At 42.7% G+C, this 20,466-nt stretch overlaps 24 non-coding genes across 24 annotated transcripts; all 24 read left to right on the top strand.

Annotated features, from left to right (window-relative positions):
- Positions 1–467: 467 nt before the first annotated feature.
- LOC134591586 (U1 spliceosomal RNA) lies at positions 468–634 on the top strand. The gene has a single exon (XR_010088344.1). It is a non-coding gene; the product is annotated as a U1 spliceosomal RNA (small nuclear RNA).
- Positions 635–1,515: 881 nt separating this feature from the next.
- On the top strand, positions 1,516–1,656 carry LOC134592270 (U4 spliceosomal RNA). The gene has a single exon (XR_010088920.1). It is a non-coding gene; the product is annotated as a U4 spliceosomal RNA (small nuclear RNA).
- Positions 1,657–2,127: 471 nt separating this feature from the next.
- LOC134591185 (U1 spliceosomal RNA) lies at positions 2,128–2,294 on the top strand. Its single transcript, XR_010088000.1, has one exon. It is a non-coding gene; the product is annotated as a U1 spliceosomal RNA (small nuclear RNA).
- Positions 2,295–3,193: 899 nt separating this feature from the next.
- Positions 3,194–3,334, top strand: LOC134592269 (U4 spliceosomal RNA). Its single transcript, XR_010088919.1, has one exon. It is a non-coding gene; the product is annotated as a U4 spliceosomal RNA (small nuclear RNA).
- Positions 3,335–3,805: 471 nt separating this feature from the next.
- LOC134591105 (U1 spliceosomal RNA) lies at positions 3,806–3,972 on the top strand. The gene has a single exon (XR_010087931.1). It is a non-coding gene; the product is annotated as a U1 spliceosomal RNA (small nuclear RNA).
- An 898-nt stretch (positions 3,973–4,870) lies between these two features.
- Positions 4,871–5,011, top strand: LOC134592801 (U4 spliceosomal RNA). Its single transcript, XR_010089375.1, has one exon. It is a non-coding gene; the product is annotated as a U4 spliceosomal RNA (small nuclear RNA).
- A 477-nt stretch (positions 5,012–5,488) lies between these two features.
- Positions 5,489–5,655, top strand: LOC134591598 (U1 spliceosomal RNA). Its single transcript, XR_010088354.1, has one exon. It is a non-coding gene; the product is annotated as a U1 spliceosomal RNA (small nuclear RNA).
- An 883-nt stretch (positions 5,656–6,538) lies between these two features.
- LOC134592268 (U4 spliceosomal RNA) lies at positions 6,539–6,679 on the top strand. Its single transcript, XR_010088918.1, has one exon. It is a non-coding gene; the product is annotated as a U4 spliceosomal RNA (small nuclear RNA).
- A 471-nt stretch (positions 6,680–7,150) lies between these two features.
- On the top strand, positions 7,151–7,317 carry LOC134591594 (U1 spliceosomal RNA). Its single transcript, XR_010088350.1, has one exon. It is a non-coding gene; the product is annotated as a U1 spliceosomal RNA (small nuclear RNA).
- Positions 7,318–8,199: 882 nt separating this feature from the next.
- On the top strand, positions 8,200–8,340 carry LOC134592265 (U4 spliceosomal RNA). The gene has a single exon (XR_010088917.1). It is a non-coding gene; the product is annotated as a U4 spliceosomal RNA (small nuclear RNA).
- Positions 8,341–8,811: 471 nt separating this feature from the next.
- LOC134591593 (U1 spliceosomal RNA) lies at positions 8,812–8,978 on the top strand. Its single transcript, XR_010088349.1, has one exon. It is a non-coding gene; the product is annotated as a U1 spliceosomal RNA (small nuclear RNA).
- Positions 8,979–9,860: 882 nt separating this feature from the next.
- On the top strand, positions 9,861–10,001 carry LOC134592800 (U4 spliceosomal RNA). Its single transcript, XR_010089374.1, has one exon. It is a non-coding gene; the product is annotated as a U4 spliceosomal RNA (small nuclear RNA).
- Positions 10,002–10,478: 477 nt separating this feature from the next.
- Positions 10,479–10,645, top strand: LOC134591603 (U1 spliceosomal RNA). The gene has a single exon (XR_010088358.1). It is a non-coding gene; the product is annotated as a U1 spliceosomal RNA (small nuclear RNA).
- An 876-nt stretch (positions 10,646–11,521) lies between these two features.
- On the top strand, positions 11,522–11,662 carry LOC134592264 (U4 spliceosomal RNA). The gene has a single exon (XR_010088916.1). It is a non-coding gene; the product is annotated as a U4 spliceosomal RNA (small nuclear RNA).
- A 477-nt stretch (positions 11,663–12,139) lies between these two features.
- On the top strand, positions 12,140–12,306 carry LOC134591585 (U1 spliceosomal RNA). The gene has a single exon (XR_010088343.1). It is a non-coding gene; the product is annotated as a U1 spliceosomal RNA (small nuclear RNA).
- Positions 12,307–13,188: 882 nt separating this feature from the next.
- Positions 13,189–13,329, top strand: LOC134592263 (U4 spliceosomal RNA). Its single transcript, XR_010088915.1, has one exon. It is a non-coding gene; the product is annotated as a U4 spliceosomal RNA (small nuclear RNA).
- A 471-nt stretch (positions 13,330–13,800) lies between these two features.
- On the top strand, positions 13,801–13,967 carry LOC134591592 (U1 spliceosomal RNA). Its single transcript, XR_010088348.1, has one exon. It is a non-coding gene; the product is annotated as a U1 spliceosomal RNA (small nuclear RNA).
- Positions 13,968–14,849: 882 nt separating this feature from the next.
- LOC134592799 (U4 spliceosomal RNA) lies at positions 14,850–14,990 on the top strand. Its single transcript, XR_010089373.1, has one exon. It is a non-coding gene; the product is annotated as a U4 spliceosomal RNA (small nuclear RNA).
- Positions 14,991–15,467: 477 nt separating this feature from the next.
- LOC134591602 (U1 spliceosomal RNA) lies at positions 15,468–15,634 on the top strand. The gene has a single exon (XR_010088357.1). It is a non-coding gene; the product is annotated as a U1 spliceosomal RNA (small nuclear RNA).
- An 876-nt stretch (positions 15,635–16,510) lies between these two features.
- On the top strand, positions 16,511–16,651 carry LOC134592262 (U4 spliceosomal RNA). The gene has a single exon (XR_010088914.1). It is a non-coding gene; the product is annotated as a U4 spliceosomal RNA (small nuclear RNA).
- A 477-nt stretch (positions 16,652–17,128) lies between these two features.
- On the top strand, positions 17,129–17,295 carry LOC134590314 (U1 spliceosomal RNA). The gene has a single exon (XR_010087257.1). It is a non-coding gene; the product is annotated as a U1 spliceosomal RNA (small nuclear RNA).
- Positions 17,296–18,194: 899 nt separating this feature from the next.
- Positions 18,195–18,335, top strand: LOC134591924 (U4 spliceosomal RNA). The gene has a single exon (XR_010088622.1). It is a non-coding gene; the product is annotated as a U4 spliceosomal RNA (small nuclear RNA).
- Positions 18,336–18,807: 472 nt separating this feature from the next.
- Positions 18,808–18,974, top strand: LOC134590773 (U1 spliceosomal RNA). The gene has a single exon (XR_010087648.1). It is a non-coding gene; the product is annotated as a U1 spliceosomal RNA (small nuclear RNA).
- Positions 18,975–19,872: 898 nt separating this feature from the next.
- LOC134592261 (U4 spliceosomal RNA) lies at positions 19,873–20,013 on the top strand. Its single transcript, XR_010088913.1, has one exon. It is a non-coding gene; the product is annotated as a U4 spliceosomal RNA (small nuclear RNA).
- The last annotated feature ends 453 nt before the right edge of the window (positions 20,014–20,466 follow it).

The following is a 20,466-nucleotide window of genomic DNA, read 5'->3' as shown; positions in this document are numbered from 1 at the left end:
GAAAGATTGGTTTAATAAAAGTTTATGGCGCCCCATGTCTAGGGCGTGTCTTACGTGACTCCCGTTTCTTCCTGCGCTCTATTGCACCATTCCTTCCGCTGGCTTCTTAGCATTTCCCTTTTACCTTTCTCTCCCACTGAATCCACTTGTTTCCGGCAGCACACTATTCTCACTCCATGCTACGAATTCCCATCCTTCGGCTCATTGGCCTAGCATTTGCCTTTATGCAAATTGCTCCTTCGCACCCTGAATCCAGCTCAATTATTCACACCTAACCACCTGAAGGCACTAAAATTACTGGTAGCTAAGGAAAACAACGATCAGCCACGAGGTTTGGTAATCTTTTGTAGCCTTCTATCATTTGGATTATTTATTTGCTTTTTTTTTTTTAACTTGCTTTATTATTTCACCACAGCCTAAAGGAAAGGCTTCCCAGCGGGCGTGCCTTTGAATGTACCTGTCATGTCATACTTACCTGGCAGGGGAGCAATAGCCATGATCCCTAAGGTGGCTCTCCCAGAGTGAGGCTGGTTCATTGCACTCCGTACCAGTTGACCTCTGCGATTTCCTCAAATGTGGGAAACTCAACTGCATAATTTATGTTAGTGGGGGACTGCGTGTTTGCTTGTTTGACAAAAATAGAGAACTTCACCAATTCTGACGAAAGATAATTTCAGCCACGGCACCCGTCTTCTTTGGCTCTTACTTTCCACATCAAGCAGGCAGCGACAATCATTTCCTAGGCTTGATCATTTTTATTATCTATGTTTTCTGGAGACCAGTTTTAAGCCAGAATTTCACTTTTTATTTTAACTTTTCAGCTTTTTTTTCATCATTTTTTTATCCTGACTTCTTTTGATTTATTGTATGCTTCAATGCAATGGAAGAAATAAAGAATTGGAGACCTATATTACGTCTTCCAACAGAACGTAACGTTTGATTGAATTTCTGGGAAACAAAGATTTTCTGGATCAAGGCAGTGAATTGCCGCTTGAGACAATCAGACCAAACCTTAGGAATAGCTGGGTGGTCGCTAGCACTTACTAATGAACACCATGGAATTTTGAAAAAGCCACCACAAATGTTCTTTCAGCCCTGTTGAGTGTGGATGAAGAGAAGACAGGTGCTAGCAAGGGTCATTCCTATCGATGGAGTCATGAAATGTGTGACTTTGGGGACGAACGTAGACCAGCGGATTGTGTACTCTGCCTAATGGCTGCTGTAGTAGAATCTTGGCAAAACCGTTTCCAAAGAGAGAAAAAAAATTGTACAAGGTTTGCTGCAAGATATGGTTGCCCTCACTCTCTGTTATAGGTTTGGAACCATTCCAAGATGCCATATAAGAAGACCGTGGAATTTGTTGGGGTTTAAGCTTCCCTGTAGGAGGAAGCGGGCCTAATTAGAATATTGCCTCCCATAATCCTTTGCAATGGCTTATGGTCATGAACTTTTTCTCACCGCTGTCTTAAAGTGTCCTTACGTGGTAGCTCTTAAAACTGGCCCACTTGAACAGCTAGCTTTGCGCAGTGGCAGTATCGTAGCCCATGAGGTCAATCCGAGGCGTGATTATTGCTAATTGAAAACTTTACCCAATACCCCGCCATGATGACTTGAAATACAGTCAGCATTGGCAATTTTTGACAGGCTCTAAGGAGACTGAAAGATTGGTTTAATAAAAGTTTATGGCGCCCCATGTCTAGGGCGTGTCTTACGTGACTCCCGTTTCTTCCTGAGCTCTGTTGCACCATTCCTTCCGCTGGCTTCTTAGCATTTCCCTTTTACCTTTCTCTCCCACTGATTTCACTTGTTTCCGGCAGCACACTATTCTCACTACATGCTACGAATTCCCATCCTTCGGCTCATTGGCCTAGCATTTGCCTTTATGCAAATTGCTCCTTCGCACCCTGAATCCAGCTCAATTATTCACACCTAACCACCTGAAGGCACTAAAATTACTGGTAGCTAAGGAAAACAACGATCAGCTACGAGGTTTGGTAATCTTTTGTAGCCTTCTATCATTTGGATTATTTATTTGCTTTTTTTTTTTTTTTACTTGCTTTATTATTTCACCACAGCCTAAAGGAAAGGCTTCCCAGCGGGCGTGCCTTTGAATGTACCCGTCATGTCATACTTACCTGGCAGGGGAGCAATAGCCATGATCCCTAAGGTGGCTCTCCCAGAGTGAGGCTGCTTCATTGCACTCCGTACCAGTTGACCTCTGCGATTTCCTCAAATGTGGGAAACTCGACTGCATAATTTATGGTAGTGGGGGACTGCGTTCGCGCTTTTCCCTGTGTTTGCTTGTTTGACAAAAATAGAGAACTTCACCAATTTTGACGAAGGATAATTTCAGCCACGGCACCCGTCTTCTTTGGCTCTTACTTTCCGCATCAAGCAGGCAGCAACAATCATTTCCTAGGCTTGATAATTTTTATTATCTATGTTTTCTGGAGACCAGTTTTAAGCCAGAATTTCACTTTTTATTTTAACTTTTCAGCTTTTTTTTCATCATTTTTTTATCCTGACTTCTTTTGATTTATTGTATGCTTCAATGCAATGGAAGAAATAAAGAATTGGAGACCTATATTACGTCTTCCAACAGAACGTAACGTTTGATTGAATTTCTGGGAAAAAAAGATTTTCTGGATCAAGGCAGTGAATTGCCGCTTGAGACAATCAGACCAAACCTTAGGAATAGCTGGGTGGTCGCTAGCACTTACTAATGAACACCATGGAATTTTGAAAAAGCCACCACAAATGTTCTTTCAGCCCTGTTGAGTGTGGATGAAGAGAAGACAGGTGCTAGGCAAGGGTCATTCCTATCGATGGAGTCATGAAATGTGTGACTTTGGGGACGAACGTAGACCAGCGGATTGTGTACTCTGCCTAATGGCTGCTGTAGTAGAATCTTGGCAAAACTGTTTCCAAAGAGAGAAAAAAAATTGTACAAGGTTTGCTGCAAGATATGGTTGCCCTCACTCTCTGTTATAGGTTTGGAACCATTCCAAGATGCCATATAAGAAGACCGAGGAATTTGTTGGGGTTTAAGCTTCCCTGTAGGAGGAAGCGGGCCTAATTAGAATATTGCCTCCCATAATCCTTTGCAATGGCTTATGGTCATGAACTTTTTCTCACCGCTGTCTTAAAGTGTCCTTACGTGGTAGCTCTTAAAAGCTGGCCCACTTGAACAGCTAGCTTTGCGCAGTGGCAGTATCGTAGCCCATGAGGTCAATCCGAGGCGTGATTATTGCTAATTGAAAACTTTACCCAATACCCCGCCATGATGACTTGAAATACAGTCAGCATTGGCAATTTTTGACAGGCTCTAAGGAGACTGAAAGATTGGTTTAATAAAAGTTTATGGCGCCCCATGTCTAGGGCGTGTCTTACGTGACTCCCGTTTCTTCCTGAGCTCTGTTGCACCATTCCTTCCGCTGGCTTCTTAGCATTTCCCTTTTACCTTTCTCTCCCACTGAATTCACTTGTTTCCGGCAGCACACTATTCTCACTACATGCTACGAATTCCCATCCTTCGGCTCATTGGCCTAGCATTTGCCTTTATGCAAATTGCTCCTTCGCACCCTGAATCCAGCTCAATTATTCACACCTAACCACCTGAAGGCACTAAAATTACTGGTAGCTAAGGAAAACAACGATCAGCCACGAGGTTTGGTAATCTTTTGTAGCCTTCTATCATTTGGATTATTTATTTGCTTTTTTTTTTTTTTAACTTGCTTTATTATTTCACCACAGCCTAAAGGAAAGGCTTCCCAGCGGGCGTGCCTTTGAATGTACCCGTCATGTCATACTTACCTGGCAGGGGAGCAATAGCCATGATCCCTAAGGTGGCTCTCCCAGAGTGAGGCTGGTTTATTGCACTCCGTAACAGTTGACCTCTGCGATTTCCTCAAATGTGGGAAACTCGACTGCATAATTTATGGTAGTGGGGGACTGCGTTCGCGCTTTCCCCTGTGTTTGCTTGTTTGACAAAAATAGAGAACTTCACCAATTCTGACGAAGGATAATTTCAGCCACGGCACCCGTCTTCTTTGGCTCTTACTTTCCGCATCAAGCAGGCAGCGACAATCATTTCCTAGGCTTGATCATTTTTATTATCTATGTTTTCTGGAGACCAGTTTTAAGCCAGAATTTCACTTTTTATTTTAACTTTTCAGCTTTTTTTTCATCATTTTTTTATCCTGACTTCTTTTGATTTATTGTATGCTTCAATGCAATGGAAGAAATAAAGAATTGGAGACCTATATTACGTCTTCCAACAGAACGTAACGTTTGATTGAATTTCTGGGAAACAAAGATTTTCTGGATCAAGGCAGTGAATTGCCGCTTGAGACAATCAGACCAAACCTTAGGAATAGCTGGGTGGTCGCTAGCACTTACTAATGAACACCATGGAATTTTGAAAAAGCCACCACAAATGTTCTTTCAGCCCTGTTGAGTGTGGATGAAGAGAAGACAGGTGCTAGCAAGGGTCATTCCTATCGATGGAGTCATGAAATGTGTGACTTTGGGGACGAACGTAGACCAGCGGATTGTGTACTCTGCCTAATGGCTGCTGTAGTAGAATCTTGGCAAAACCGTTTCCAAAGAGAGAAAAAAAATTGTACAAGGTTTGCTGCAAGATATGGTTGCCCTCACTCTCTGTTATAGGTTTGGAACCATTCCAAGATGCCATATAAGAAGACCGAGGAATTTGTTGGGGTTTAAGCTTCCCTGTAGGAGGAAGCGGGCCTAATTAGAATATTGCCTCCCACAATCCTTTGCAATGGCTTATGGTCATGAACTTTTTCTCACCGCTGTCTTAAAGTTTCCTTACGTGGTAGCTCTTAAAAGCTGGCCCACTTGAACAGTTAACTTTGCGCAGTGGCAGTATCGTAGCCCATGAGGTCAATCCGAGGCGTGATTATTGCTAATTGAAAACTTTACCCAATACCCCGCCATGATGACTTGAAATACAGTCAGCATTGGCAATTTTTGACAGGCTCTAAGGAGACTGAAAGATTGGTTTAAAAAAAGTTTATGGCGCCCCATGTCTAGGGCGTGTCTTACGTGACTCCCGTTTCTTCCTGAGCTCTGTTGCACCATTCCTTCCGCTGGCTTCCTTGCATTTCCCTTTTACCTTTCTCTCCCACTGAATCCACTTGTTTCCGGCAGCACACTATTCTCACTCTATGCTACGAATTCCCATCCTTCGGCTCATTGGCCTAGCATTTGCCTTTATGCAAATTGCTCCTTCGCACCCTGAATCCAGCTCAATTATTCACACCTAACCACCTGAAGGCACTAAAATTACTGGTAGCAAAGGAAAACAACGATCAGCCACGAGGTTTGGTAATCTTTTGTAGCCTTCTATCATTTGGATTATTTATTTGCTCTTCTTTTTTTTTTTTTTTAACTTGCTTTATTATTTCACCACAGCCTAAAGGAAAGGCTTCCCAGCGGGCGTGCCTTTGAATGTACCTGTCATGTCATACTTACCTGGCAGGGGAGCAATAGCCATGATTCCTAAGGTGGCTCTCCCAGAGTGAGGCTGGTTTATTGCACTCCGTACCAGTTGACCTCTGCGATTTCCTCAAATGTGGGAAACTCAACTGCATAATTTATGTTAGTGGGGGACTGCGTGTTTGCTTGTTTGACAAAAATAGAGAACTTCACCAATTCTGACGAAGGATAATTTCAGCCACGGCACCCGTCTTCTTTGGCTCTTACTTTCCACATCAAGCAGGCAGCGACAATCATTTCCTAGGCTTGATCATTTTTATTATCTATGTTTTCTGGAGACCAGTTTTAAGCCAGAATTTCACTTTTTATTTTAACTTTTCAGCTTTTTTTTCAGCTTTTTTTTATCCTGACTTCTTTTGATTTATTGTATGCTTCAATGCAATGGAAGAAATAAAGAATTGGAGACCTATATTACGTCTTCCAACAGAACGTAACGTTTGATTGAATTTCTGGGAAAAAAAGATTTTCTGGATCAAATCAGTGAATTGCCGCTTGAGACAATCAGACCAAACCTTAGGAATAGCTGGGTGGTCGCTAGCACTTACTAATGAACACCATGGAATTTTGAAAAAGCCACCACAAATGTTCTTTCAGCCCTGTTGAGTGTGGATGAAGAGAAGACAGGTGCTAGGCAAGGGTCATTCCTATCGATGGAGTCATGAAATGTGTGACTTTGGGGACGAACGTAGACCAGCGGATTGTGTACTCTGCCTAATGGCTGCTGTAGTAGAATCTTGGCAAAACTGTTTCCAAAGAGAGAAAAAAAATTGTACAAGGTTTGCTGCAAGATATGGTTGCCCTCACTCTCTGTTATAGGTTTGGAACCATTCCAAGATGCCATATAAGAAGACCGTGGAATTTGTTGGGGTTTAAGCTTCCCTGTAGGAGGAAGCGGGCCTAATTAGAATATTGCCTCCCATAATCCTTTGCAATGGCTTATGGTCATGAACTTTTTCTCACCCCTGTCTTAAAGTTTCCTTACGTGGTAGCTCTTAAAAGCTGGCCCACTTGAACAGCTAGCTTTGCGCAGTGGCAGTATCGTAGCCCATGAGGTCAATCCGAGGCGTGATTATTGCTAATTGAAAACTTTACCCAATACCCCGCCATGATGACTTGAAATACAGTCAGCATTGGCAATTTTTGACAGGCTCTAAGGAGACTGAAAGATTGGTTTAATAAAAGTTTATGGCGCCCCATGTCTAGGGCGTGTCTTACGTGACTCCCGTTTCGTCCTGAGCTCTGTTGCACCATTCCTTCCGCTGGCTTCTTAGCATTTCCCTTTTACCTTTCTCTCCCACTGAATCCACTTGTTTCCGGCAGCACACTATTCTCACTCCATGCTACGAATTCCCATCCTTCGGCTCATTGGCCTAGCATTTGCCTTTATGCAAATTGCTCCTTCGCACCCTGAATCCAGCTCAATTATTCACACCTAACCACCTGAAGGCACTAAAATTACTGGTAGCTAAGGAAAACAACGATCAGCCACGAGGTTTGGTAATCTTTTGTAGCCTTCTATCATTTGGATTATTTATTTGCTTTTTTTTTTTTTTAACTTGCTTTATTATTTCACCACAGCCTAAAGGAAAGGCTTCCCAGCGGGCGTGCCTTTGAATGTACCCGTCATGTCATACTTACCTGGCAGGGGAGCAATAGCCATGATTCCTAAGGTGGCTCTCCCAGAGTGAGGCTGGTTCATTGCACTCCGTACCAGTTGACCTCTGCGATTTCCTCAAATGTGGGAAACTCAACTGCATAATTTATGTTAGTGGGGGACTGCGTGTTTGCTTGTTTGACAAAAATAGAGAACTTCACCAATTCTGACGAAAGATAATTTCAGCCACGGCACCCGTCTTCTTTGGCTCTTACTTTCCACATCAAGCAGGCAGCGACAATCATTTCCTAGGCTTGATCATTTTTATTATCTATGTTTTCTGGAGACCAGTTTTAAGCCAGAATTTCACTTTTTATTTTAACTTTTCAGCTTTTTTTTCATCATTTTTTTATCCTGACTTCTTTTGATTTATTGTATGCTTCAATGCAATGGAAGAAATAAAGAATTGGAGACCTATATTACGTCTTCCAACAGAACGTAACGTTTGATTGAATTTCTGGGAAACAAAGATTTTCTGGATCAAGGCAGTGAATTGCCGCTTGAGACAATCAGACCAAACCTTAGGAATAGCTGGGTGGTCGCTAGCACTTACTAATGAACACCATGGAATTTTGAAAAAGCCACCACAAATGTTCTTTCAGCCCTGTTGAGTGTGGATGAAGAGAAGACAGGTGCTAGCAAGGGTCATTCCTATCGATGGAGTCATGAAATGTGTGACTTTGGGGACGAACGTAGACCAGCGGATTGTGTACTCTGCCTAATGGCTGCTGTAGTAGAATCTTGGCAAAACCGTTTCCAAAGAGAGAAAAAAAATTGTACAAGGTTTGCTGCAAGATATGGTTGCCCTCACTCTCTGTTATAGGTTTGGAACCATTCCAAGATGCCATATAAGAAGACCGTGGAATTTGTTGGGGTTTAAGCTTCCCTGTAGGAGGAAGCGGGCCTAATTAGAATATTGCCTCCCATAATCCTTTGCAATGGCTTATGGTCATGAACTTTTTCTCACCCCTGTCTTAAAGTTTCCTTACGTGGTAGCTCTTAAAAGCTGGCCCACTTGAACAGCTAGCTTTGCGCAGTGGCAGTATCGTAGCCCATGAGGTCAATCCGAGGCGTGATTATTGCTAATTGAAAACTTTACCCAATACCCCGCCATGATGACTTGAAATACAGTCAGCATTGGCAATTTTTGACAGGCTCTAAGGAGACTGAAAGATTGGTTTAATAAAAGTTTATGGCGCCCCATGTCTAGGGCGTGTCTTACGTGACTCCCGTTTCGTCCTGAGCTCTGTTGCACCATTCCTTCCGCTGGCTTCTTAGCATTTCCCTTTTACCTTTCTCTCCCACTGAATCCACTTGTTTCCGGCAGCACACTATTCTCACTCCATGCTACGAATTCCCATCCTTCGGCTCATTGGCCTAGCATTTGCCTTTATGCAAATTGCTCCTTCGCACCCTGAATCCAGCTCAATTATTCACACCTAACCACCTGAAGGCACTAAAATTACTGGTAGCTAAGGAAAACAACGATCAGCCACGAGGTTTGGTAATCTTTTGTAGCCTTCTATCATTTGGATTATTTATTTGCTTTTTTTTTTTTTTAACTTGCTTTATTATTTCACCACAGCCTAAAGGAAAGGCTTCCCAGCGGGCGTGCCTTTGAATGTACCCGTCATGTCATACTTACCTGGCAGGGGAGCAATAGCCATGATTCCTAAGGTGGCTCTCCCAGAGTGAGGCTGGTTCATTGCACTCCGTACCAGTTGACCTCTGCGATTTCCTCAAATGTGGGAAACTCAACTGCATAATTTATGTTAGTGGGGGACTGCGTGTTTGCTTGTTTGACAAAAATAGAGAACTTCACCAATTCTGACGAAAGATAATTTCAGCCACGGCACCCGTCTTCTTTGGCTCTTACTTTCCACATCAAGCAGGCAGCGACAATCATTTCCTAGGCTTGATCATTTTTATTATCTATGTTTTCTGGAGACCAGTTTTAAGCCAGAATTTCACTTTTTATTTTAACTTTTCAGCTTTTTTTTCATCATTTTTTTATCCTGACTTCTTTTGATTTATTGTATGCTTCAATGCAATGGAAGAAATAAAGAATTGGAGACCTATATTACGTCTTCCAACAGAACGTAACGTTTGATTGAATTTCTGGGAAACAAAGATTTTCTGGATCAAGGCAGTGAATTGCCGCTTGAGACAATCAGACCAAACCTTAGGAATAGCTGGGTGGTCGCTAGCACTTACTAATGAACACCATGGAATTTTGAAAAAGCCACCACAAATGTTCTTTCAGCCCTGTTGAGTGTGGATGAAGAGAAGACAGGTGCTAGCAAGGGTCATTCCTATCGATGGAGTCATGAAATGTGTGACTTTGGGGACGAACGTAGACCAGCGGATTGTGTACTCTGCCTAATGGCTGCTGTAGTAGAATCTTGGCAAAACCGTTTCCAAAGAGAGAAAAAAAATTGTACAAGGTTTGCTGCAAGATATGGTTGCCCTCACTCTCTGTTATAGGTTTGGAACCATTCCAAGATGCCATATAAGAAGACCGAGGAATTTGTTGGGGTTTAAGCTTCCCTGTAGGAGGAAGCGGGCCTAATTAGAATATTGCCTCCCACAATCCTTTGCAATGGCTTATGGTCATGAACTTTTTCTCACCGCTGTCTTAAAGTTTCCTTACGTGGTAGCTCTTAAAAGCTGGCCCACTTGAACAGTTAACTTTGCGCAGTGGCAGTATCGTAGCCCATGAGGTCAATCCGAGGCGTGATTATTGCTAATTGAAAACTTTACCCAATACCCCGCCATGATGACTTGAAATACAGTCAGCATTGGCAATTTTTGACAGGCTCTAAGGAGACTGAAAGATTGGTTTAAAAAAAGTTTATGGCGCCCCATGTCTAGGGCGTGTCTTACGTGACTCCCGTTTCTTCCTGAGCTCTGTTGCACCATTCCTTCCGCTGGCTTCCTTGCATTTCCCTTTTACCTTTCTCTCCCACTGAATCCACTTGTTTCCGGCAGCACACTATTCTCACTCTATGCTACGAATTCCCATCCTTCGGCTCATTGGCCTAGCATTTGCCTTTATGCAAATTGCTCCTTCGCACCCTGAATCCAGCTCAATTATTCACACCTAACCACCTGAAGGCACTAAAATTACTGGTAGCAAAGGAAAACAACGATCAGCCACGAGGTTTGGTAATCTTTTGTAGCCTTCTATCATTTGGATTATTTATTTGCTCTTCTTTTTTTTTTTTTTTAACTTGCTTTATTATTTCACCACAGCCTAAAGGAAAGGCTTCCCAGCGGGCGTGCCTTTGAATGTACCCGTCATGTCATACTTACCTGGCAGGGGAGCAATAGCCATGATTCCTAAGGTGGCTCTCCCAGAGTGAGGCTGGTTCATTGCACTCCATACCAGTTGACCTCTGCGATTTCCTCAAATGTGGGAAACTCAACTGCATAATTTATGTTAGTGGGGGACTGCGTGTTTGCTTGTTTGACAAAAATAGAGAACTTCACCAATTCTGACGAAGGATAATTTCAGCCACGGCACCCGTCTTCTTTGGCTCTTACTTTCCGCATCAAGCAGGCAGCGACAATCATTTCCTAGGCTTGATCATTTTTATTATCTATGTTTTCTGGAGACCAGTTTTAAGCCAGAATTTCACTTTTTATTTTAACTTTTCAGCTTTTTTTTCATCATTTTTTTATCCTGACTTCTTTTGATTTATTGTATGCTTCAATGCAATGGAAGAAATAAAGAATTGGAGACCTATATTACGTCTTCCAACAGAACGTAACGTTTGATTGAATTTCTGGGAAAAAAAGATTTTCTGGATCAAATCAGTGAATTGCCGCTTGAGACAATCAGACCAAACCTTAGGAATAGCTGGGTGGTCGCTAGCACTTACTAATGAACACCATGGAATTTTGAAAAAGCCACCACAAATGTTCTTTCAGCCCTGTTGAGTGTGGATGAAGAGAAGACAGGTGCTAGGCAAGGGTCATTCCTGTCGATGGAGTCATGAAATGTGTGACTTTGGGGACGAACGTAGACCAGCGGATTGTGTACTCTGCCTAATGGCTGCTGTAGTAGAATCTTGGCAAAACTGTTTCCAAAGAGAGAAAAAAAATTGTACAAGGTTTGCTGCAAGATATGGTTGCCCTCACTCTCTGTTATAGGTTTGGAACCATTCCAAGATAAGAAGACCGAGGAATTTGTTGGGGTTTAAGCTTCCCTGTAGGAGGAAGCGGGCCTAATTAGAATATTGCCTCCCATAATCCTTTGCAATGGCTTATGGTCATGAACTTTTTCTCACCCCTGTCTTAAAGTTTCCTTACGTGGTAGCTCTTACAAGCTGGCCCACTTGAACAGCTAGCTTTGCGCAGTGGCAGTATCGTAGCCCATGAGGTCAATCCGAGGCGTGATTATTGCTAATTGAAAACTTTACCCAATACCCCGCCATGATGACTTGAAATACAGTCAGCATTGGCAATTTTTGACAGGCTCTAAGGAGACTGAAAGATTGGTTTAATAAAAGTTTATGGCGCCCCATGTCTAGGGCGTGTCTTACGTGACTCCCGTTTCTTCCTGCGCTCTATTGCACCATTCCTTCCGCTGGCTTCTTAGCATTTCCCTTTTACCTTTCTCTCCCACTGAATCCACTTGTTTCCGGCAGCACACTATTCTCACTCCATGCTACGAATTCCCATCCTTCGGCTCATTGGCCTAGCATTTGCCTTTATGCAAATTGCTCCTTCGCACCCTGAATCCAGCTCAATTATTCACACCTAACCACCTGAAGGCACTAAAATTACTGGTAGCTAAGGAAAACAACGATCAGCCACGAGGTTTGGTAATCTTTTGTAGCCTTCTATCATTTGGATTATTTATTTGCTTTTTTTTTTTTTTTTTTTTAACTTGCTTTATTATTTCACCACAGCCTAAAGGAAAGGCTTCCCAGCGGGCGTGCCTTTGAATGTACCTGTCATGTCATACTTACCTGGCAGGGGAGCAATAGCCATGATCCCTAAGGTGGCTCTCCCAGAGTGAGGCTGGTTCATTGCACTCCGTACCAGTTGACCTCTGCGATTTCCTCAAATGTGGGAAACTCAACTGCATAATTTATGTTAGTGGGGGACTGCGTGTTTGCTTGTTTGACAAAAATAGAGAACTTCACCAATTCTGACGAAAGATAATTTCAGCCACGGCACCCGTCTTCTTTGGCTCTTACTTTCCACATCAAGCAGGCAGCGACAATCATTTCCTAGGCTTGATCATTTTTATTATCTATGTTTTCTGGAGACCAGTTTTAAGCCAGAATTTCACTTTTTATTTTAACTTTTCAGCTTTTTTTTCATCATTTTTTTATCCTGACTTCTTTTGATTTATTGTATGCTTCAATGCAATGGAAGAAATAAAGAATTGGAGACCTATATTACGTCTTCCAACAGAACGTAACGTTTGATTGAATTTCTGGGAAACAAAGATTTTCTGGATCAAGGCAGTGAATTGCCGCTTGAGACAATCAGACCAAACCTTAGGAATAGCTGGGTGGTCGCTAGCACTTACTAATGAACACCATGGAATTTTGAAAAAGCCACCACAAATGTTCTTTCAGCCCTGTTGAGTGTGGATGAAGAGAAGACAGGTGCTAGCAAGGGTCATTCCTATCGATGGAGTCATGAAATGTGTGACTTTGGGGACGAACGTAGACCAGCGGATTGTGTACTCTGCCTAATGGCTGCTGTAGTAGAATCTTGGCAAAACCGTTTCCAAAGAGAGAAAAAAAATTGTACAAGGTTTGCTGCAAGATATGGTTGCCCTCACTCTCTGTTATAGGTTTGGAACCATTCCAAGATGCCATATAAGAAGACCGTGGAATTTGTTGGGGTTTAAGCTTCCCTGTAGGAGGAAGCGGGCCTAATTAGAATATTGCCTCCCATAATCCTTTGCAATGGCTTATGGTCATGAACTTTTTCTCACCCCTGTCTTAAAGTTTCCTTACGTGGTAGCTCTTAAAAGCTGGCCCACTTGAACAGCTAGCTTTGCGCAGTGGCAGTATCGTAGCCCATGAGGTCAATCCGAGGCGTGATTATTGCTAATTGAAAACTTTACCCAATACCCCGCCATGATGACTTGAAATACAGTCAGCATTGGCAATTTTTGACAGGCTCTAAGGAGACTGAAAGATTGGTTTAATAAAAGTTTATGGCGCCCCATGTCTAGGGCGTGTCTTACGTGACTCCCGTTTCGTCCTGAGCTCTGTTGCACCATTCCTTCCGCTGGCTTCTTAGCATTTCCCTTTTACCTTTCTCTCCCACTGAATCCACTTGTTTCCGGCAGCACACTATTCTCACTCCATGCTACGAATTCCCATCCTTCGGCTCATTGGCCTAGCATTTGCCTTTATGCAAATTGCTCCTTCGCACCCTGAATCCAGCTCAATTATTCACACCTAACCACCTGAAGGCACTAAAATTACTGGTAGCTAAGGAAAACAACGATCAGCCACGAGGTTTGGTAATCTTTTGTAGCCTTCTATCATTTGGATTATTTATTTGCTTTTTTTTTTTTTTAACTTGCTTTATTATTTCACCACAGCCTAAAGGAAAGGCTTCCCAGCGGGCGTGCCTTTGAATGTACCCGTCATGTCATACTTACCTGGCAGGGGAGCAATAGCCATGATTCCTAAGGTGGCTCTCCCAGAGTGAGGCTGGTTCATTGCACTCCGTACCAGTTGACCTCTGCGATTTCCTCAAATGTGGGAAACTCAACTGCATAATTTATGTTAGTGGGGGACTGCGTGTTTGCTTGTTTGACAAAAATAGAGAACTTCACCAATTCTGACGAAAGATAATTTCAGCCACGGCACCCGTCTTCTTTGGCTCTTACTTTCCACATCAAGCAGGCAGCGACAATCATTTCCTAGGCTTGATCATTTTTATTATCTATGTTTTCTGGAGACCAGTTTTAAGCCAGAATTTCACTTTTTATTTTAACTTTTCAGCTTTTTTTTCATCATTTTTTTATCCTGACTTCTTTTGATTTATTGTATGCTTCAATGCAATGGAAGAAATAAAGAATTGGAGACCTATATTACGTCTTCCAACAGAACGTAACGTTTGATTGAATTTCTGGGAAACAAAGATTTTCTGGATCAAGGCAGTGAATTGCCGCTTGAGACAATCAGACCAAACCTTAGGAATAGCTGGGTGGTCGCTAGCACTTACTAATGAACACCATGGAATTTTGAAAAAGCCACCACAAATGTTCTTTCAGCCCTGTTGAGTGTGGATGAAGAGAAGACAGGTGCTAGCAAGGGTCATTCCTATCGATGGAGTCATGAAATGTGTGACTTTGGGGACGAACGTAGACCAGCGGATTGTGTACTCTGCCTAATGGCTGCTGTAGTAGAATCTTGGCAAAACCGTTTCCAAAGAGAGAAAAAAAATTGTACAAGGTTTGCTGCAAGATATGGTTGCCCTCACTCTCTGTTATAGGTTTGGAACCATTCCAAGATGCCATATAAGAAGACCGAGGAATTTGTTGGGGTTTAAGCTTCCCTGTAGGAGGAAGCGGGCCTAATTAGAATATTGCCTCCCACAATCCTTTGCAATGGCTTATGGTCATGAACTTTTTCTCACCGCTGTCTTAAAGTTTCCTTACGTGGTAGCTCTTAAAAGCTGGCCCACTTGAACAGTTAACTTTGCGCAGTGGCAGTATCGTAGCCCATGAGGTCAATCCGAGGCGTGATTATTGCTAATTGAAAACTTTACCCAATACCCCGCCATGATGACTTGAAATACAGTCAGCATTGGCAATTTTTGACAGGCTCTAAGGAGACTGAAAGATTGGTTTAAAAAAAGTTTATGGCGCCCCATGTCTAGGGCGTGTCTTACGTGACTCCCGTTTCTTCCTGAGCTCTGTTGCACCATTCCTTCCGCTGGCTTCCTTGCATTTCCCTTTTACCTTTCTCTCCCACTGAATCCACTTGTTTCCGGCAGCACACTATTCTCACTCTATGCTACGAATTCCCATCCTTCGGCTCATTGGCCTAGCATTTGCCTTTATGCAAATTGCTCCTTCGCACCCTGAATCCAGCTCAATTATTCACACCTAACCACCTGAAGGCACTAAAATTACTGGTAGCAAAGGAAAACAACGATCAGCCACGAGGTTTGGTAATCTTTTGTAGCCTTCTATCATTTGGATTATTTATTTGCTCTTCTTTTTTTTTTTTTTTAACTTGCTTTATTATTTCACCACAGCCTAAAGGAAAGGCTTCCCAGCGGGCGTGCCTTTGAATGTACCCGTCATGTCATACTTACCTGGCAGGGGAGCAATAGCCATGATTCCTAAGGTGGCTCTCCCAGAGTGAGGCTGGTTCATTGCACTCCATACCAGTTGACCTCTGCGATTTCCTCAAATGTGGGAAACTCAACTGCATAATTTATGTTAGTGGGGGACTGCGTGTTTGCTTGTTTGACAAAAATAGAGAACTTCACCAATTCTGACGAAGGATAATTTCAGCCACGGCACCCGTCTTCTTTGGCTCTTACTTTCCGCATCAAGCAGGCAGCGACAATCATTTCCTAGGCTTGATCATTTTTATTATCTATGTTTTCTGGAGACCAGTTTTAAGCCAGAATTTCACTTTTTATTTTAACTTTTCAGCTTTTTTTTCATCATTTTTTTATCCTGACTTCTTTTGATTTATTGTATGCTTCAATGCAATGGAAGAAATAAAGAATTGGAGACCTATATTACGTCTTCCAACAGAACGTAACGTTTGATTGAATTTCTGGGAAAAAAAGATTTTCTGGATCAAATCAGTGAATTGCCGCTTGAGACAATCAGACCAAACCTTAGGAATAGCTGGGTGGTCGCTAGCACTTACTAATGAACACCATGGAATTTTGAAAAAGCCACCACAAATGTTCTTTCAGCCCTGTTGAGTGTGGATGAAGAGAAGACAGGTGCTAGGCAAGGGTCATTCCTGTCGATGGAGTCATGAAATGTGTGACTTTGGGGACGAACGTAGACCAGCGGATTGTGTACTCTGCCTAATGGCTGCTGTAGTAGAATCTTGGCAAAACTGTTTCCAAAGAGAGAAAAAAAATTGTACAAGGTTTGCTGCAAGATATGGTTGCCCTCACTCTCTGTTATAGGTTTGGAACCATTCCAAGATAAGAAGACCGAGGAATTTGTTGGGGTTTAAGCTTCCCTGTAGGAGGAAGCGGGCCTAATTAGAATATTGCCTCCCATAATCCTTTGCAATGGCTTATGGTCATGAACTTTTTCTCACCCCTGTCTTAAAGTTTCCTTACGTGGTAGCTCTTACAAGCTGGCCCACTTGAACAGCTAGCTTTGCGCAGTGGCAGTATCGTAGCCCATGAGGTCAATCCGAGGCGTGATTATTGCTAATTGAAAACTTTACCCAATACCCCGCCATGATGACTTGAAATACAGTCAGCATTGGCAATTTTTGACAGGCTCTAAGGAGACTGAAAGATTGGTTTAATAAAAGTTTATGGCGCCCCATGTCTAGGGCGTGTCTTACGTGACTCCCGTTTCTTCCTGCGCTCTATTGCACCATTCCTTCCGCTGGCTTCTTAGCATTTCCCTTTTACCTTTCTCTCCCACTGAATCCACTTGTTTCCGGCAGCACACTATTCTCACTCCATGCTACGAATTCCCATCCTTCGGCTCATTGGCCTAGCATTTGCCTTTATGCAAATTGCTCCTTCGCACCCTGAATCCAGCTCAATTATTCACACCTAACCACCTGAAGGCACTAAAATTACTGGTAGCTAAGGAAAACAACGATCAGCCACGAGGTTTGGTAATCTTTTGTAGCCTTCTATCATTTGGATTATTTATTTGCTTTTTTTTTTTTTTTTTTTTAACTTGCTTTATTATTTCACCACAGCCTAAAGGAAAGGCTTCCCAGCGGGCGTGCCTTTGAATGTACCTGTCATGTCATACTTACCTGGCAGGGGAGCAATAGCCATGATCCCTAAGGTGGCTCTCCCAGAGTGAGGCTGGTTCATTGCACTCCGTACCAGTTGACCTCTGCGATTTCCTCAAATGTGGGAAACTCGGCTGCATAATTTATGGTAGTGGGGGACTGCGTTCGCGCTTTCCCCTGTGTTTGCTTGTTTGACAAAAATAGAGAACTTCACCAATTTTGACGAAGGATAATTTCAGCCACGGCACCAGTCTTCTTTGGCTCTTACTTTCCGCATCAAGCAGGCAGCGACAATCATTTCCTAGGCTTGATCATTTTTATTATCTATGTTTTCTGGAGACCAGTTTTAAGCCAGAATTTCACTTTTTATTTTAACTTTTCAGCTTTTTTTTCATCATTTTTTTATCCTGACTTCTTTTGATTTATTGTATGCTTCAATGCAATGGAAGAAATAAAGAATTGGAGACCTATATTACGTCTTCCAACAGAACGTAACGTTTGATTGAATTTCTGGGAAAAAAAGATTTTCTGGATCAAGGCAGTGAATTGCCGCTTGAGACAATCAGACCAAACCTTAGGAATAGCTGGGTGGTCGCTAGCACTTACTAATGAAAACCATGGAATTTTGAAAAAGCCACCACAAATGTTCTTTCAGCCCTGTTGAGTGTGGATGAAGAGAAGACAGGTGCTAGGCAAGGGTCATTCCTATCGATGGAGTCATGAAATGTGTGACTTTGGGGACGAACGTAGACCAGCGGATTGTGTACTCTGCCTAATGGCTGCTGTAGTAGAATCTTGGCAAAACTGTTTCCAAAGAGAGAAAAAAAAATGTACAAGGTTTGCTGCAAGATATGGTTGCCCTCACTCTCTGTTATAGGTTTGGAACCATTCCAAGATGCCATATAAGAAGACCGAGGAATTTGTTGGGGTTTAAGCTTCCCTGTAGGAGGAAGCGGGCCTAATTAGAATATTGCCTCCCATAATCCTTTGCAATGGCTTATGGTCATGAACTTTTTCTCACCGCTGTCTTAAAGGGTCCTTACGTGGTAGCTCTTAAAAGCTGGCCCACTTGAACAGCTAGCTTTGCGCAGTGGCAGTATCGTAGCCCATGAGGTCAAACCGAGGCGTGATTATTGCTAATTGAAAACTTTACCCAATACCCCGCCATGATGACTTGAAATACAGTCAGCATTGGCAATTTTTGACAGGCTCTAAGGAGACTGAAAGATTGGTTTAATAAAAGTTTATGGCGCTCCATGTCTAGGGCGTGTCTTACGTGACTCCCGTTTCTTCCTGAGCTCTGTTGCACCATTCCTTCCGCTGGCTTCTTAGCATTTCCCTTTTACCTTTCTCTCCCACTGAATTCACTTGTTTCCGGCAGCACACTATTCTCACTACATGCTACGAATTCCCATCCTTCGGCTCATTGGCCTAGCATTTGCCTTTATGCAAATTGCTCCTTCGCACCCTGAATCCAGCTCAATTATTCACACCTAACCACCTGAAGGCACTAAAATTACTGGTAGCTAAGGAAAACAACGATCAGCCACGAGGTTTGGTAATCTTTTGTAGCCTTCTATCATTTGGATTATTTATTTGCTTTTTTTTTTTTTTTAACTTGCTTTATTATTTCACCACAGCCTAAAGGAAAGGCTTCCCAGCGGGCGTGCCTTTGAATGTACCCGTCATGTCATACTTACCTGGCAGGGGAGCAATAGCCATGATCCCTAAGGTGGCTCTCCCAGAGTGAGGCTGGTTTATTGCACTCCGTACCAGTTGACCTCTGCGATTTCCTCAAATGTGGGAAACTCGACTGCATAATTTATGGTAGTGGGGGACTGCGTTCGCGCTTTCCCCTGTGTTTGCTTGTTTGACAAAAATAGAGAACTTCACCAATTCTGACGAAGGATAATTTCAGCCACGGCACCCGTCTTCTTTGGCTCTTACTTTCCGCATCAAGCAGGCAGCGACAATCATTTCCTAGGCTTGATCATTTTTATTATCTATGTTTTCTGGAGACCAGTTTTAAGCCAGAATTTCACTTTTTATTTTAACTTTTCAGCTTTTTTTTCATCATTTTTTTATCCTGACTTCTTTTGATTTATTGTATGCTTCAATGCAATGGAAGAAATAAAGAATTGGAGACCTATATTACGTCTTCCAACAGAACGTAACGTTTGATTGAATTTCTGGGAAACAAAGATTTTCTGGATCAAGGCAGTGAATTGCCGCTTGAGACAATCAGACCAAACCTTAGGAATAGCTGGGTGGTCGCTAGCACTTACTAATGAACACCATGGAATTTTGAAAAAGCCACCACAAATGTTCTTTCAGCCCTGTTGAGTGTGGATGAAGAGAAGACAGGTGCTAGCAAGGGTCATTCCTATCGATGGAGTCATGAAATGTGTGACTTTGGGGACGAACGTAGACCAGCGGATTGTGTACTCTGCCTAATGGCTGCTGTAGTAGAATCTTGGCAAAACCGTTTCCAAAGAGAGAAAAAAAATTGTACAAGGTTTGCTGCAAGATATGGTTGCCCTCACTCTCTGTTATAGGTTTGGAACCATTCCAAGATGCCATATAAGAAGACCGAGGAATTTGTTGGGGTTTAAGCTTCCCTGTAGGAGGAAGCGGGCCTAATTAGAATATTGCCTCCCACAATCCTTTGCAATGGCTTATGGTCATGAACTTTTTCTCACCGCTGTCTTAAAGTTTCCTTACGTGGTAGCTCTTAAAAGCTGGCCCACTTGAACAGCTAGCTTTGCGCAGTGGCAGTATCGTAGCCCATGAGGTCAATCCGAGGCGTGATTATTGCTAATTGAAAACTTTACCCAATACCCCGCCATGATGACTTGAAATACAGTCAGCATTGGCAATTTTTGACAGGCTCTAAGGAGACTGAAAGATTGGTTTAATAAAAGTTTATGGCGCCCCATGTCTAGGGCGTGTCTTACGTGACTCCCGTTTCTTCCTGAGCTCTGTTGCACCATTCCTTCCGCTGGCTTCTTAGCATTTCCCTTTTACCTTTCTCTCCCACTGAATTCACTTGTTTCCGGCAGCACACTATTCTCACTACATGCTACGAATTCCCATCCTTCGGCTCATTGGCCTAGCATTTGCCTTTATGCAAATTGCTCCTTCGCACCCTGAATCCAGCTCAATTATTCACACCTAACCACCTGAAGGCACTAAAATTACTGGTAGCTAAGGAAAACAACGATCAGCCACAAGGTTTGGTAATCTTTTGTAGCCTTCTATCATTTGGATTATTTATTTGCTTTTTTTTTTTTTTTTTAACTTGCTTTATTATTTCACCACAGCCTAAAGGAAAGGCTTCCCAGCGGGCGTGCC

Source organism: Pelobates fuscus, chromosome 2 (assembly GCF_036172605.1).
Source record: "Pelobates fuscus isolate aPelFus1 chromosome 2, aPelFus1.pri, whole genome shotgun sequence".
Lineage (NCBI taxonomy): Eukaryota > Metazoa > Chordata > Amphibia > Anura > Pelobatidae > Pelobates > Pelobates fuscus.
This window is presented reverse-complemented; position numbering and strand designations above follow the sequence as displayed.